The sequence below is a fragment of the Triturus cristatus genome, chromosome 7 (assembly GCF_964204655.1).
Source record: "Triturus cristatus chromosome 7, aTriCri1.1, whole genome shotgun sequence".
NCBI classification, from domain to species: domain Eukaryota; kingdom Metazoa; phylum Chordata; class Amphibia; order Caudata; family Salamandridae; genus Triturus; species Triturus cristatus.
In genome coordinates this window covers 774075184-774090494 of record NC_140590.1, presented here as the reverse complement: position 1 = coordinate 774090494, position 15311 = coordinate 774075184, and positions in this window count along the sequence as shown.

Sequence of the window (15311 nt, the reverse complement as noted above, 5' to 3'; positions counted from 1 at the left end):
CTTTGATGCATGTGATGTTGGCTAGGATAAAGGTGAAGTAGGAGCTCTGGCTAATGAAATGAAGGGGAGATTTTGAGGCAAGTGAAACTCCCTTTATTAGGTGCAATAGGAAGCTAGAAAAATTGTTTTTCTCAAGAGGCAGAGAAGAGCAGTTAGACCTTTGCTTCAGGAAGTCTTAATCATGCCTACTGAAGCAAGTGCAGGGATTGTGCTGACACAGCACAGTACAGTACGGCACTGGGCTGGGCTGGGCTGGGCTGGGCTGGCACTGGGGCTTTAAGCAGCCCCTTTCTTCCTTCCTTCCTTTGAAGGAAGCCTACGAGCCCTTGAACGCACTCGAACGCCCATGTTCTGTATGGAGGATGACTGCAGGCAAATTGGGACCCTGCTACATTAGGGTGACGTCCCCATCTGCGGCTTTCGAGTGGCAAAATCCTTAGCCTGAGATAGGTAGGCTGCTTTTGAATTTGGCTGAAGACCATTTGTTGGAGGCTGTATCACAGCGCAAGCCGGCGACTTTCTCAGAAGAAAGTAAGCATGGGAGGACATTATTTGCATAGGACAGCCCTCTTCTAAGTCCCATCATTCTGTTGCAGTTGCCATGTAGCGTTACTAGAGGGCAGCATTACGAACATAAGAGCACACCAAGGCTTTTCTTCTGCTTGCTCAGATACCTCTTGTTCATGTTCGTCTTGCAGGGCCTGCAGAGTCGAGGACTGCGATGACTGAGTGAATGAGTAATGAGGTACATGCTGGCCTGTATTTGTGGTGAAAGGGGAATGTTTGGAAGGAAAACAGCCAGACGAAAGTGTCAAAGCATACGTGTTTGCTGAGTGATTGAGTGAGTGTCACCTGGCTCTTTGAATGGACATGTGAGAGAGGAACATGCAGCTCCATTGTCCTCAGATGAGAGAGGAAGCACAGATGAATATTTTCCTCAAATAAAAACAATTACACCACCACGAAGCTGACAAGAGCGATATGCTGCTTTGCAGGTGTAAGGATTTGCCATGTTTGGTGCATAAATATGCATGGTTAGCGAGGTTTTTCTCAGAACGTCAGCAGCGCACCCTTTAGTTTTATCCTTAGGCCAGAAATATCAGGCACTCCTTTGGGATAAGAGGCCAAGAAATCCTTTGGGAAGCTTGCTCCAGTCATCTGAAGGAAAGAAATACACTGGGGAAAAGTTACAGAGGGAGCCAGGCTGCACAACATTTGGTCATGGTTCGATAGAAATCTTTAGCAAGGACTTTTGACCACCCCTCGCTGTGGGACCTGGATGCCCATACCTCTTGTTCATGTTCGTCTTGCAGGGCCTGCAGAGTCGAGGACTGCGATGACTGAGTGAATGAGTAATGAGGTACATGCTGGCCTGTATTTGTGGTGAAAGGGGAATGTTTGGAAGGAAAACAGCCAGACGAAAGTGTCAAAGCATACGTGTTTGCTGAGTGATTGAGTGAGTGTCACCTGGCTCTTTGAATGGACATGTGAGAGAGGAACATGCAGCTCCATTGTCCTCAGATGAGAGAGGAAGCACAGATGAATATTTTCCTCAAATAAAAACAATTACACCACCACGAAGCTGACAAGAGCGATATGCTGCTTTGCAGGTGTAAGGATTTGCCATGTTTGGTGCATAAATATGCATGGTTAGCGAGGTTTTTCTCAGAACGTCAGCAGCGCACCCTTTAGTATTATCCTTAGGCCAGAAATATCAGGCACTCCTTTGGGGTATGAGGCCAAGAAATCCTTTGGGAAGCTTGCTCCAGTCATCTGAAGGATAGAAAAACACTGGGGAAAAGTTACAGAGGGAGCCAGGCTGCACAACATTTGGTCATGGTTCGATAGAAATCTTTAGCAAGGACTTTTGACCACCCCTCGCTGTGGGACCTGGATGCCCATACCTCTGTGGCTCTGACACCTTTTTTGACCTCTGGATAGCACCGTCTCATTACCCCTCAAACATTCCCTCTGAGTACCCCAGCTTTGGTAGTGCACCAACACGTTTCAATCCCTTGAGTGACTACAGACACCCTTCCTATGTGCTCTCCATTTACATTCCGTCAGTAACCCAGGTGCTTCTGTCACTGTTCAGTCTCAAGTGGCCGGTTGGATGCACATTGCTCGGATGTACAGGCACTTACCACTCTGTACAGCCCTCTCAGCACACACAGACCACACTTCTTTAAATCATAAATACATGTTCTGACTAACAGTAATGCTGTGCCTTCCCTCTGTAGATCATACCCAACGTAAGAAGGACAAATAAATTGAAGAGCGTACCAAACTCTCAACAGACACTGCCAGAACATGTGCTGCTGCCTATTTGCATGCCATGATTATTCTCTATGACCCATCCAACTACTTTCCACATGTACCCTTTCCCTGCCTCATTCATCTGCTCCAATGCCCCTATTTATTTAACAAATGTTAGTGCTCTCAGATATCATAGCGGGAATCTCTATAGCATCTCTTGCCAATAGAAATATCCCAAGGGTCCCTATAACATGCCGCACGGAGGGAAGGGGAGGCAGAAAAATCTTGTTGAGCACCACCTGCAAAAATTCCACGACATGCTCCTTGTTGTACCTTTCAATACAATAACTGCAGTTGGATTGTATGGTGCCCCCCCTTTGGGTTGGTAATGGAACTGTCACACACCTGTTTGCCCCAAATCCCCCCTGTTGCCCCTATCCTTTCAGGGTGCATCCCATAAAGGAGGAGGGGAGCAATAAAAAATATGGGTAGCCTCCCAAATATTGCCCAAAGTCATGTCATTCTGTGCACCCCATCGCCCTTCATAATGCACCCCCCCAAAATCAGAGAGTGTAGGGGGGTGCAGTAAAAAACACATTTTGGGGCTCCTCACTATATGTCCCATCCAATGTATTCACCCTATCTGTGGGACTGGGAACCACTGCATGTGTGTCCACATTTGGCTCTACTCTGAGCCCTCCTCTCTCCCCTGACTTGCCTCCTTCTCATGCATGACACCCTTCTTCAACCCAGGACTCCAGCCTCCCTGGCTCTCCTCCTACACCTCTTCTCTATGTCATTAATCTCTAACCCCCACCCACTACACCCACCTCATCTGTTCCCCTTCCACTGACCCCGCCCCTTGCACTAGCCACACCCATGTTACTTACCAACCACTCTGCAATTCACCTGTCACTGACCCCGCCCTTTGCACTAGCCACACGAATTTAACTTACCAACCACTCTGCAATTCACCTGTCACTGACCCCACCCCTTGCACTAGCCACACCCATGTTACTTACCAACCACTCTGCAATTCACCTGTCACTGACCCCGCCCCTTGCACTAGCCACACCCATGTTACTTACCAACCACTCTGCAACTCACCTGTCACTGACCCCGCCCCTTGCACTAGCCACACCCATGTTACTTACCAACCACTCTGCAACTCACCTGTCACTAACCCCGCCCCTTGCACTAGCCACACTCATGTTACTTACCAACCACTCTGCAATTCCCGCCCTTTGCACTAGCCACACCCATTTAACTTACCAACCACTCTGCAATTCACCTGTCACTGACCCCGCCCCTTGCACTAGCCACACCCATGTTACTTACCAACCACTCTGCAATTCACCTGTCACTGACCCCGCCCCTTGCACTAGCCACACCCATTGTACTTACCAACCACTCTGCAATTCACCATCTGGCAGGCATGACTCCACTCTCACACCACACACACAGTTTATACTTACCAATTGGCCACATAGACACATCTGGAACTTACCTCTGCTGCACCACAGTCACCTCGTGCCGATCCCGGGACTTGAACCCTGGTCACCTGGATGGAAGGCAGGAACTTACCCCCTGGACCACACTGGTTTCCATGTCAGTACCCTATCAAATCGTCCCCATAACATGGTCTTCCGTTTCATGTGCAATGGAAGCCACAAGCACTGACACCAGGTGCTGTATGTTGGTCATAGTTACTACTGCAGTGGTCCCGACCTCAAAGGAGCTGTAGCTCAACGGTAAGTCTCGTGCCTCTGGTGTCACAGGTTCTCCGAAGACCAGGGTTCAAGTCCTGCCAATGCGGTCCACATTTTCAATCTGTGGTTTAATTTTCATTTGCTAATTTTTTATTCACTTGGAAAAACAGAGGAGAAAAGTGCCACTCTTTTGGCACGTGCGCCCAAAAATTATACATCTTTTCCTGAGGAGTCTGACCTTCCACAAACCTCCCTTTTTCTCAAGTAGATGCAATAGGGACAATGCCTTATCTTCCCTTATAAATGTGTTTATTCTTAGTCCTTTAAATTCGGCGTACTTTAGAGCACAAATGTTGCCTCAGGTGTATATATGAGCACAAGAATGCAAGGAGGGTGTTATACTGATAGTAAAATAGGTTGGATGGTGGTGATTTTTCGTTTTGGTGAGAGCCGATCCCACCAATCAGGTCTTTGATGCATGTGATGTTGGCTAGGATAAAGGTGAAGTAGGAGCTCTGGCTAATGAAATGAAGGGGAGATTTTGAGGCAAGTGAAACTCCCTTTATTAGGTGCAATAGGAAGCTAGAAAAATTGTTTTTCTCAAGAGGCAGAGAAGAGCAGTTAGACCTTTGCTTCAGGAAGTCTTAATCATGCCTACTGAAGCAAGTGAAGGGATTGTGGTGACACAGCACAGTACAGTACAGTACAGTACGGCACTGGGCTGGGCTGGGCTGGGCTGGCACTGGGGCTTTAAGCAGCCCCTTCCTTCCTTCCTTCCTTTGAAGGAAGCCTACGAGCCCTCCAACGCCCTCGAACGCCCAGGTTCTGTATGGAGGATGACTGCAGGCAAATTGGGACCCTGCTACATTAGGGTGACGTCCCCATCTGCGGCCTTCGAGTGGCAAAATCCTTAGCCTGAGATAGGTAGGCTGCTTTTGAATTTGGCTGAAGACCATTTGTTGGAGGCTGTATCACAGCGCAAGCCGGCGACTTTCTCAGAAGAAAGTAAGCATGGGAGGACATTATTTGCATAGGACAGCCCTCTTCTAAGTCCCATCATTCTGTTGCAGTTGCCATGTAGCGTTACTAGAGGGCAGCATTACGAACATAAGAGCACACCAAGGCTTTTCTTCTGCTTGCTCAGATACCTCTTGTTCATGTTCGTCTTGCAGGGCCTGCAGAGTCTAGGACTGCGATGACTGAGTGAATGAGTAATGAGGTACATGCTGGCCTGTATTTGTGGTGAAAGGGGAATGTTTGGAAGGAAAACAGCCAGACGAAAGTGTCAAAGCATACGTGTTTGCTGAGTGATTGAGTGAGTGTCACCTGGCTCTTTGAATGGACATGTGAGAGGAACATGCAGCTCCATTGTCCTCAGATGAGAGAGAAAGCACAGATGAATATTTTCCTCAAATAAAAACAATTACACCACCACGAAGCTGACAAGAGCGATGTGCTGCTTTGCAGGTGTAAGGATTTGCCATGTTTGGTGCATAAATGTGCATGGTTAGCGAGGTTTTTCTCAGAACGTCAGCAGCGCACCCTTTGGTATTATCCTTAGGCCAGAAATATCAGGCACTCCTTTGGGGTAAGAGGCCAAGAAATCCTTTGGGAAGCTTGCTCCAGTCATCTGAAGGATAGAAATACACTGGGGAAAAGTTACAGAGGGAGCCAGGCTGCACAACATTTGGTCATGGTTCGATAGAAATCTTTAGCAAGGACTTTTGACCACCCCTCGCTGTGGGACCTGGATGCCCATACCTCTTGTTCATGTTCGTCTTGCAGGGCCTGCAGAGTCGAGGACTGCGATGACTGAGTGAATGAGTAATGAGGTACATGCTGGCCTGTATTTGTGGTGAAAGGGGAATGTTTGGAAGGAAAACAGCCAGACGAAAGTGTCAAAGCATACGTGTTTGCTGAGTGATTGAGTGAGTGTCACCTGGCTCTTTGAATGGACATGTGAGAGAGGAACATGCAGCTCCATTGTCCTCAGATGAGAGAGAAAGCACAGATGAATATTTTCCTCAAATAAAAACAATTACACCACCACGAAGCTGACAAGAGCGATGTGCTGCTTTGCAGGTGTAAGGATTTGCCATGTTTGGTGCATAAATATGCCTGGTTAGCGAGGTTTTTCTCAGAACGTCAGCAGCGAACCCTTTAGTATTATCCTTAGGCCAGAAATATCAGGCACTCCTTTGGGGTAAGAGGCCAAGAAATCCTTTGGGAAGCTTGCTCCAGTCATCTGAAGGATAGAAAAACACTGGGGAAAAGTTACAGAGGGAGCCAGGCTGCACAACATTTGGTCATGGTTCGATAGAAATCTTTAGCAAGGACTTTTGACCACCCCTCGCTGTGGGACCTGGATGCCCATACCTCTTGTTCATGTTCGTCTTGCAGGGCCTGCAGAGTCGAGGACTGCGATGACTGAGTGAATGAGTAATGAGGTACATGCTGGCCTGTATTTGTGGTGAAAGGGGAATGTTTGGAAGGAAAACAGCCAGACGAAAGTGTCAAAGCATACGTGTTTGCTGAGTGATTGAGTGAGTGTCACCTGGCTCTTTGAATGGACATGTGAGAGAGGAACATGCAGCTCCATTGTCCTCAGATGAGAGAGGAAGCACAGATGAATATTTTCCTCAAATAAAAACAATTACACCACCACGAAGCTGACAAGAGCGATGTGCTGCTTTGCAGGTGTAAGGATTTGCCATGTTTGGTGCATAAATATGCATGGTTAGCGAGGTTTTTCTCAGAACGTAAGCAGCGCACCCTTTAGTATTATCCTTAGGCCAGAAATATCAGGCACTCCTTTGGGGTATGAGGCCAAGAAATCCTTTGGGAAGCTTGCTCCAGTCATCTGAAGGATAGAAAAACACTGGGGAAAAGTTACAGAGGGAGCCAGGCTGCACAACATTTGGTCATGGTTCGATAGAAATCTTTAGCAAGGACTTTTGACCACCCCTCGCTGTGGGACCTGGATGCCCATACCTCTGTGGCTCTGACACCTTTTTTGACCTCTGGATAGCACCGTCTCATTACCCCTCAAACATTCCCTCTGAGTACCCCAGCTTTGGTAGTGCACCAACACGTTTCAATCCCTTGAGTGACTACAGACACCCTTCCTATGTGCTCTCCATTTACATTCCGTCAGTAACCCAGGTGCTTCTGTCACTGTTCAGTCTCAAGTGGCCGGTTGGATGCACATTGCTCGGATGTACAGGCACTTACCACTCTGTACAGCCCTCTCAGCACACACAGACCACACTTCTTTAAATCATAAATACATGTTCTGACTAACAGTAATGCTGTGCCTTCCCTCTGTAGATCATACCCAATGTAAGAAGGACAAATAAATTGAAGAGCGTACCAAACTCTCAACAGACACTGCCAGAACATGTGCTGCTGCCTATTTGCATGCCATGATTATTCTCTATGACCCATCCAACTACTTTCCACATGTACCCTTTCCCTGCCTCATTCATCTGCTCCAATGCCCCTATTTATTTAACAAATGTTAGTGCTCTCAGATATCATAGCGGGAATCTCTATACCATCTCTTGCCAATAGAAACATCCCAAGGGTCCCTATAACATGCCGCACGGAGGGAAGGGGAGGCAGAAAAATCTTGTTGAGCACCACCTGCAAAAATTCCACGACATGCTCCTTGTTGTACCTTTCAATACAATAACTGCAGTTGGATTGTATGGTGCCCCCCCTTTGGGTTGGTAATGGAACTGTCACACACCTGTTTGCCCCAAATCCCCCCTGTTGCCCCTATCCTTTCAGGGTGCATCCCATAAAGGAGGAGGGGAGCAATAAAAAATATGGGTAGCCTCCCAAATATTGCCCAAAGTCATGTCATTCTGTGCACCCCATCGCCCTTCATAATGCACCCCCCCAAAATCAGAGAGTGTAGGGGGGTGCAGTAAAAAACACATTTTGGGGCTCCTCACTATATGTCCCATCCAATGTATTCACCCTATCTGTGGGACTGGGAACCACTGCATGTGTGTCCACATTTGGCTCTACTCTGAGCCCTCCTCTCTCCCCTGACTTGCCTCCTTCTCATGCATGACACCCTTCTTCACCCCAGGACTCCAGCCTCCCTGGCTCTCCTCCTACACCTCTTCTCTATGTCATTAATCTCTAACCCCCACCCACTACACCCACCTCATCTGTTCCCCTTCCACTGACCCCGCCCCTTGCACTAGCCACACCCATGTTACTTACCAACCACTCTGCAATTCACCTGTCACTGACCCCGCCCTTTGCACTAGCCACACGAATTTAACTTACCGACCACTCTGCAATTCACCTGTCACTGACCCCACCCCTTGCACTAGCCACACCCATGTTACTTACCAACCACTCTGCAATTCACCTGTCACTGACCCCGCCCCTTGCACTAGCCACACCCATGTTACTTACCAACCACTCTGCAACTCACCTGTCACTGACCCCGCCCCTTGCACTAGCCACACCCATGTTACTTACCAACCACTCTGCAATTCACCTGTCACTGACCCCGCCCTTTGCACTAGCCACACCCAAGTTAAATACCAACCACTCTGCAATTCAACTGTCACTGACCCCGCCCCTTGCACTAGCCACACCCATGTTACTTACCAACCACTCTGCAACTCACCTGTCACTGACCCCGCCCCTTGCACTAGCCACACCCATGTTACTTACCAACCACTCTGCAATTCACCTGTCACTGACCCCGCCCTTTGCACTAGCCACACCCATTTAACTTACCAACCACTCTGCAATACACCTGTCACTGACCCCGCCCCTTGCACTAGCCACACCCATGTTACTTACCAACCACTCTGCAATACACCTGTCACTGACCCTGCCCCTTGCACTAGCCACACCCATGTTACTTACCAACCACTCTGCAATTCACCTGTCACTGACCCCGACCCTTGCACTAGCCACACCCATGTTACTTACCAACCACTCTGCAACTCACCTGTCACTGACCCCGCCCCTTGCACTAGCCACACCCATGTTACTTACCAACCACTCTGCAATTCACCTGTCACTGAACCCGCCCTTTGCACTAGCCACACCCATTTAACTTACCAACCACTCTGCAATACACCTGTCACTGACCCCGCCCCTTGCACTAGCCACACCCATGTTACTTACCAACCACTCTGCAATTCACCTGTCACTGACCCCGCCCTTTGCACTAGCCACACCCATTTAACTTACCAACCACTCTGCAATACACCTGTCACTGACCCCGCCCCTTGCACTAGCCACACCCATGTTACTTACCAACCACTCTGCAATTCACCATCTGGCAGGCATGACTCCACTCTCACACCACACACACACACACACACACACACACACAGTTTATACTTACCAATTGGCCACATAGACACATCTGGAACTTACCTCTGCTGCACCACAGTCACCTCGTGCCGATCCCGGGACTTGAACCCTGGTCACCTGGATGGAAGGCAGGAACTTACCCCCTGGACCACACTGGTTTCCATGTCAGTACCCTATCAAATCGTCCCCATAACATGGTCTTCCGTTTCATGTGCAATGGAAGCCACAAGCACTGACACCAGGTGCTGTATGTTGGTCATAGTTACTACTGCAGCGGTTCCGACCTCAAAGGAGCTGTAGCTCAACGGTAAGTCTCGTGCCTCTGGTGTCACATGTTCTCCCAAGACCAGGGTTCAAGTCCTGCAAATGCGGTCCAAGTGACCTGAGAGGGTACATTTTCAATCTGTGGTTTAATTTTCATTTGCTAATTTTTTATTCACTTGGAAAAACAGAGGAGAAAAGTGCCACTCTTTTGGCACGTGCGCCCAAAAATTATACATCTTTTCCTGAGGAGTCTGACCTTCCACAAACCTCCCTTTTTCTCAAGTAGGTGCAATAGGGACAATGCCTTATCTTCCCTTATAAATGTGTTTATTCTTAGTCCTTTAAATTCGGCGTACTTTAGAGCACAAATGTTGCCTCAGGTGTATATATGAGCACAAGAATGCAAGGAGGGTGTTATACTGATAGTAAAATAGGTTGGATGGTGGTGATTTTTCGTTTTGGTGAGAGCCGATCCCTCCAATCAGGTCTTTGATGCATGTGATGTTGGCTAGGATAAAGGTGAAGTAGGAGCTCTGGCTAATGAAATGAAGGGGAGATTTTGAGGCAAGTGAAACTCCCTTTATTAGGTGCAATAGGAAGCTAGAAAAATTGTTTTTCTCAAGAGGCAGAGAAGAGCAGTTAGACCTTTGCTTCAGGAAGTCTTAATCATACCTACTGAAGCAAGTGAAGGGATTGTGGTGACACAGCACAGCACAGTACAGTACAGTACGGCACTGGGCTGGGCTGGGCTGGGCTGGCACTGGGACTTTAAGCAGCCCCTTCCTTCCTTCCTTCCTTTGAAGGAAGCCTACGAGCCCTCGATCGCACTCGAACGCCCAGGTTCTGTATGGAGGATGACTGCAGGCAAATTGGGACCCTGCTACATTAGGGTGACGTCCCCATCTGCGGCCTTCGAGTGGCAAAATCCTTAGCCTGAGATAGGTAGGCTGCTTTTGAATTTGGCTGAAGACCATTTGTTGGAGGCTGTATCACAGCGCAAGCCGGCGACTTTCTCAGAAGAAAGTAAGCATGGGAGGACATTATTTGCATAGGACAGCCCTCTTCTAAGTCCCATCATTCTGTTGCAGTTGCCATGTAGCGTTACTAGAGGGCAGCATTGCGAACATAAGAGCACACCAAGGCTTTTCTTCTGCTTGCTCAGATACCTCTTGTTCATGTTCGTCTTGCAGGGCCTGCAGAGTCGAGGACTGCGATGACTGAGTGAATGAGTAATGAGGTACATGCTGGCCTGTATTTGTGGTGAAAGGGGAATGTTTGGAAGGAAAACAGCCAGACGAAAGTGTCAAAGCATACGTGTTTGCTGAGTGATTGAGTGAGTGTCACCTGGCTCTTTGAATGGACATGTGAGAGAGGAACATGCAGCTCCATTGTCCTCAGATGAGAGAGGAAGCACAGATGAATATTTTCCTCAAATAAAAACAATTACACCACCACGAAGCTGACAAGAGCGATATGCTGCTTTGCAGGTGTAAGGATTTGCCATGTTTGGTGCATAAATATGCATGGTTAGCGAGGTTTTTCTCAGAACGTCAGCAGCGCACCCTTTAGTTTTATCCTTAGGCCAAAAATATCAGGCACTCCTTTGGGATAAGAGGCCAAGAAATCCTTTGGGAAGCTTGCTCCAGTCATCTGAAGGAAAGAAATACACTGGGGAAAAGTTACAGAGGGAGCCAGGCTGCACAACATTTGGTCATGGTTCGATAGAAATCTTTAGCAAGGACTTTTGACCACCCCTCGCTGTGGGACCTGGATGCCCATACCTCTTGTTCATGTTCGTCTTGCAGGGCCTGCAGAGTCGAGGACTGCGATGACTGAGTGAATGAGTAATGAGGTACATGCTGGCCTGTATTTGTGGTGAAAGGGGAATGTTTGGAAGGAAAACAGCCAGACGAAAGTGTCAAAGCATACGTGTTTGCTGAGTGATTGAGTGAGTGTCACCTGGCTCTTTGAATGGACATGTGAGAGAGGAACATGCAGCTCCATTGTCCTCAGATGAGAGAGGAAGCACAGATGAATATTTTCCTCAAATAAAAACAATTACACCACCACGAAGCTGACAAGAGCGATATGCTGCTTTGCAGGTGTAAGGATTTGCCATGTTTGGTGCATAAATATGCATGGTTAGCGAGGTTTTTCTCAGAACGTCAGCAGCGCACCCTTTAGTATTATCCTTAGGCCAGAAATATCAGGCACTCCTTTGGGGTATGAGGCCAAGAAATCCTTTGGGAAGCTTGCTCCAGTCATCTGAAGGATAGAAAAACACTGGGGAAAAGTTACAGAGGGAGCCAGGCTGCACAACATTTGGTCATGGTTCGATAGAAATCTTTAGCAAGGACTTTTGACCACCCCTCGCTGTGGGACCTGGATGCCCATACCTCTGTGGCTCTGACACCTTTTTTGACCTCTGGATAGCACCGTCTCATTACCCCTCAAACATTCCCTCTGAGTACCCCAGCTTTGGTAGTGCACCAACACGTTTCAATCCCTTGAGTGACTACAGACACCCTTCCTATGTGCTCTCCATTTACATTCCGTCAGTAACCCAGGTGCTTCTGTCACTGTTCAGTCTCAAGTGGCCGGTTGGATGCACATTGCTCGGATGTACAGGCACTTACCACTCTGTACAGCCCTCTCAGCACACACAGACCACACTTCTTTAAATCATAAATACATGTTCTGACTAACAGTAATGCTGTGCCTTCCCTCTGTAGATCATACCCAACGTAAGAAGGACAAATAAATTGAAGAGCGTACCAAACTCTCAACAGACACTGCCAGAACATGTGCTGCTGCCTTTTTGCATGCCATGATTATTCTCTATGACCCATCCAACTACTTTCCACATGTACCCTTTCCCTGCCTCATTCATCTGCTCCAATGCCCCTATTTATTTAACAAATGTTAGTGCTCTCAGATATCATAGCGGGAATCTCTATACCATCTCTTGCCAATAGAAATATCCCAAGGGTCCCTATAACATGTCGCACGGAGGGAAGGGGAGGCAGAAAAATCTTGGTGAGCACCACCTGCAAAAATTCCACGACATGCTCCTTGTTGTACCTTTCAATACAATAACTGCAGTTGGATTGTATGGTGCCCCCCCTTGGGGTTGGTAATGGAACTGTCACATACCTGTTTGCCCCAAATCCCCCCTGTTGCCCCTATCCTTTCGGGGTGCATCCCATAAAGGAGGAGGGGAGCAATAAAAAGTAAGGGTAGCCTCCCAAAAATTGCCCAGAAGTCATGTCATTCTGTGCACCCCATCGCCCTTCATAATGCACTCCCAACCCCCTTTTAAAAGTGCTCCCCCAAATTTGACAGCACCCCCCCAAAATCAGAGAGAGTAGGGGGGTGCAGTAAAAAACACATTTTGGGGCTCCTCACTATATGTCATTAATCTCTAACCCCCACCCACTACATCTGTTCCCCTTCTTTTACCTGTCACTGACCCCACCCCTTGCACTAGCCACACCCATGTTACCAACCACTCTGCAACTCACCTGTCACTGACCCCACCCCTTGCACTAGCCACACCCATTTAACTTACCAACCACTCTGCAATTCACCTGTCACTGACCCCGCCCCTTGCACTAGCCACACCCATTTAACTTACCAACCACTCTGCAATTCACCTGTCACTGACCCCGCCCTTTGCACTAGCCACACCCATGTTACTTACCAACCACTCCGCAATTCACCTGTCACTGACCCCGCCCTTTGCACTAGCCACACCTATTTAACTTACCAACCACTCTGCAATTCACCTGTCACTGACCCCGCCCCTTGCACTAGCCACACCCAAGTTACTTACCAACCACTCTGCAATTCACCTGTCACTGACCCCGATCCTTGCACTAGCCACACCCATGTTACTTACCAACCACTCTGCAACTCACCTGTCACTGACCCCGCCCTTTGCACTAGCCACAGCCATTTAACTTACCAACCACTCTGCAACTCACCTGTCACTGACCCCACCCTTTGCACTAGCCACACCCATTTAACTTACCAACCACTCTGCAATTCACCTGTCACTGATCCCCCGCCCCTTGCACTAGCCACACCCATGTTACTTACCAACCACTCTGCAACTCACCTGTCACTGACCCCGCCCCTCGCACTAGCCACACCCATGTTACTTACCAACCACTCTGCAAATCACCTGTCACTGACCACGCCCTTTGCACTAGCCACACCCAAGTTACTTACCAACTGCAATTCACCTGTCACTGACCCCGACCCTTACACTAGCCACACCCAAGTTACTTACCAACCACTCTGCAATTCACCATCTGGCAGGCATGACTCCACTCTCACACCACACACACACAGTTTATACTTACCAATTGGCCACATAGACACATCTGGAACTTACCTCTGCTGCACCACAGTCACCTCGTGCCGATCCCGGGACTTGAACCCTGGTCACCTGGATGGAAGGCAGGAACTTACCCCCTGGACCACACTGGTTTCCATGTCAGTACCCTATCAAATCGTCCCCATAACATGGTCTTCCGTTTCATGTGCAATGGAAGCCACAAGCACTGACACCAGGTGCTGTATGTTGGTCATAGTTACTACTGCAGTGGTTCAGACCTTCAAGGAGCTGTAGCTTAACGGTAAGTCTCGTGCCTCTGGTGTCACAGGTTCTCACAAGACCAGGGTTCAAGTCCTTCCAATGCGGTCCAAGTGACCTGAGAGGGTAAATTTTCAATCTGTGGTTTAATTTTCATTTGCTAATTTTTTATTCACTTGGAAAAACAGAGGAGAAAAGTGCCACTCTTTTGGCACATGCGCCCAAAAATTATACATCTTTTCCTGAGGAGTCTGACTTTCCACAAACCTCCCTTTTTCTCAAGTAGGTGCAATAGGGACAATGCCTTATCTTCCCTTATAAATGTGTTTATTCTTAGTCCTTTAAATTCGGCGTACTTTAGAGCACAAATGTTGCCTCAGGTGTATATATGAGCACAAGAATGCAAGGAGGGTGTTATACTGATAGTAAAATAGGTTGGATGGTGGTGATTTTTCGTTTTGGTGAGAGCCGATCCCTCCAATCAGGTCTTTGATGCATGTGATGTTGGCTAGGATAAAGGTGAAGTAGGAGCTCTGGCTAATGAAATGAAGGGGAGATTTTGAGGCAAGTGAAACTCCCTTTATTAGGTGCAATAGGAAGCTAGAAAAATTGTTTTTCTCAAGAGGCAGAGAAGAGCTGTTAGACCTTTGCTTCAGGAAGTCTTAATCATGCCTACTGAAGCAAGTGAAGGGATTGTGGTGACACAGCACAGTACAGTACGGCACTGGGCTGGGCTGGGCTGGGCTGGCACTGGGGCTTTAAGCAGCCCCTTCCTTCCTTCCTTCCTTTGAAGGAAGCCTACGAGCCCTCGATCGCACTCGAACGCCCAGGTTCTGTATGGAGGATGACTGCAGGCAAATTGGGACCCTGCTACATTAGGGTGACGTCCCCATCTGCGGCCTTCGAGTGGCAAAATCCTTAGCCTGAGATAGGTAGGCTGCTTTTGAATTTGGCTGAAGACCATTTGTTGGAGGCTGTATCACAGCGCAAGCCGGCGACTTTCTCAGAAGAAAGTAAGCATGGGAGGACATTATTTGCATAGGACAGCCCTCTTCTAAGTCCCATCATTCTGTTGCAGTTGCCATGTAGCGTTACTAGAGGGCAGCATTGCGAACATAAGAGCACACCAAGGCTTT